Source organism: Mastomys coucha, unplaced genomic scaffold (assembly GCF_008632895.1).
Source record: "Mastomys coucha isolate ucsf_1 unplaced genomic scaffold, UCSF_Mcou_1 pScaffold15, whole genome shotgun sequence".
In the NCBI taxonomy this organism is placed as follows: Eukaryota; Metazoa; Chordata; class Mammalia; order Rodentia; family Muridae; genus Mastomys; species Mastomys coucha.
Window position 1 is genome coordinate 59,099,841 of NW_022196897.1, and position 2,676 is coordinate 59,102,516.

The following is a 2,676-nucleotide window of genomic DNA, read 5'->3' on the forward strand; positions in this document are numbered from 1 at the left end:
GCACCCCTCAGGCAGTAAACCCCACTTCTCCTACAGCTGTACTACCAGCCATTCTGCCTCAGTCTCTGTAAGTGCCCATCACGTGCTGCACGTAAGTACGGTCATTCAGTGCTTGCTCTTCTGTCCTGTGTCTGACTTGTTTGTGTAGTTTAATGTATTTGAGGCTCATCCATGTTGTATCAAGATGGAAATTTCTTCACCTTTAAGGTTGATTTTTTTTCCATTTTGAGACAGGTCTCATGTAGCTCAAGTTAGCCTTGAAGCTGATGATGACCTTCAGCTTCTGCTCTTCCTACCGCCACCTCTCCAGTATTGAGGTTATAGACATAAGTTTCCTTACCCAGCTTATGAATTGCTCAGTAGTGAATTCAGGGCCGCAGAAATGCTAAGTAAACACTCTACCAACGGAGCTACATCCCCAACCCCGGTCCGCTTATGTGCATATATATTTTGTTAATTTATCAGTCTATTGACAGACATTTGGCTTATCTCTCCCTTTTAGCTATTGTGAATAGCACTAATTTATGAGCATAGGCATAAGAATACCTGCTCAACTCCAGCTTTTTAACTCTGGGGTGAAGTTGCTGAATCATGTTCAATTCTATGTTTAATTGTCAAACAATATTTTGTACTTATTCTTTGAAATTTTCATATACTGATACAGTGCATTTCAGAAGACAATTCTATGTTCTGACACCAGAAGAGGGGGAAATAAACAAATGATTGATGCCACTAAACCTGACAGAATAAAAAATGTGCAGATGTCAGAGTGTCTGCCTGCTTAGGCTCCTATTGCTCGTGTTTACCAAGACATTAGGGAGGATCAGGGACATGATGTCCCAGGAAGCCAGAACCTTACTCTTTCTGGCAATTTATATCCGGTGAAGCTTTGCCATGAAGCCTGAGGCACTGCAAGCTCATAGGCCCTGACATTCCTCTCCAGCCCTGGAAAAGAGAGGTATAGGCTGGGGCACCACAGGAAAGCTGCCTGGTGCCACCCCAGTCCTATCTCTCTGGGATCTCTCTTCCTAACCAAGGAAGAACCAGGAATAGGGGAGGCCCAACCCAAGAAAGTATGGAGAGCACAGAATTCTCTGGATCAGGTTTCTGCAGTATCTGTGTCTAAAGGGTGAGTAGACAATGCTCCTTCTGTTCCTTCGCTGATGGCAGCCATTGCCCCCAGAGTGATGATTCCTGGGACTTGGCAGAGATGTACCATAGCTGATGGTTCCTGGCTTGGGCTGTGATATTCGAGGGGAAGTGGGCATGTGATGATGGATCTGTCTTCACATCAGGGAAATGTTCTCCAGGTAAGAAAGCACAACACCTTGGCCTGGAACTGGAGATGGATTCTGTAGTTCCCAAGGCGCCAGAACTTTAAAAGAAAGATGTGGATCGGTGGAAAGACAAACTTTACCCATGAGGCCTTCAGGTGTTCTGTGTATTAGTCAGTGTTCTCCTGAGAAACAGAACTATGGAACAAGCCAGTTCTTTATGATACATATTCTTCAAAGGAGAGGCATTAGTGAAATTAGCTCATATAATTACAGAGGCTGACAAGCACAGTCTGCAGTGTGAGATGGTAGGCTTGGGACTCAGGAGGCCCAGTGCAGGCTGGTACTATTCCAGGCTATAGCCCTGTAGGTAAAGAGCCAGGCTAGAACCAGCACTTAAGCATGAAAGCCCCCACACCTACAGTCTAACAGGCTAAGCTCAGGCTTAAGGTGACAATTAAAGAAGTCTGTGGTGGTGAAAAGCACAGTTCATGTCACGAACAATAGCTAAAGCTGTCCAGTGACTCCAAGCCTGTCTTCCAGGCAGTAACAGGACTTTTAGGTTTAAATAAAGGATGGGTAGGGGCAAGGAGCAAGAGGTATATAAATGAAATTGTCCTGGTCAAGTTGTGGGCCTGTCAATCACCCTTACAGCTTGGGTTCTGCCAAGTGGTCTGATGTGAAGTTACTGCATGACTGTTGTCATATGAGGGGCAATCTAGTTCTGACAAGATGATCTATTCCAGGGTGGAGCATCACTATCATAGATAATTGTCCTAATCCGGGCTGGTGTGAGGGGTTCTGTCCTGGGAGGCTTGGTTTTTCCTGGAATCCGAGGTGACTTTCAGGGGTGAGGGCAATGGCTTATCTCTGTACCTTCATCCTTGGAGGGTGATGAGTTTAGGGTAACTGGAAATTGTTTTGTGCATGATTGGTATGCCTATGCCAAGTCTAACCCAAACTAAGGGCCAGAAGGCAGAGTATGCTGGCTAGTTTTTCTCTATCTCCCTTCCTTCCTTTTTGTTTTCTTTCTCTCTTTTCAAGCTTGAGGCACACCTTAGAGTCATCTGAGAAAAGGCACCCTTAATTGACGGATTGCCTTTATCATATTGGCTGTAGGCAAGTCTATGAGACATGGTCTAGATTGATGTGAGAGATCCCAGCCCACTATGGGCAGTGCTACCCTGGGAAGATGGTCCTGGTTGTATGAGAAAGCAAGCTGGGTAGCCATGAGTACAAACCAGCAAGCAGCCTCTTTCTACTGTCTCTATTCTTGCCTCCAGGTTCCTACCTTGAGCTCCTGCCCTGACTTCCTTCAGTGATGGTTTGTAACCTGGGTCTGTAAGCTGAATAAACCTTTATTCCCCAAGCTGATTTTAGTTCTCTCTCTCTCTCTCTCTCT

The 2,676-nt window shown here is 45.5% G+C and overlaps 1 protein-coding gene across 2 annotated transcripts in view; it reads left to right on the forward strand.

Moving 5' to 3' along the window:
• The window catches only part of Map3k20 (mitogen-activated protein kinase kinase kinase 20), a 185,921-nt gene continuing 183,245 nt past the window's right edge, over window positions 1-2,676 (forward strand). The window contains exon 1 of one of the 2 annotated variants that reach the window (XM_031370614.1): window positions 1-91. The gene's annotated coding sequence lies outside the window, so the exon portion shown is untranslated. Of the gene's footprint in view, window positions 92-941; window positions 1,130-2,676 lie in introns of those variants that run through there. The other variant, XM_031370615.1, reaches the window with a different exon arrangement.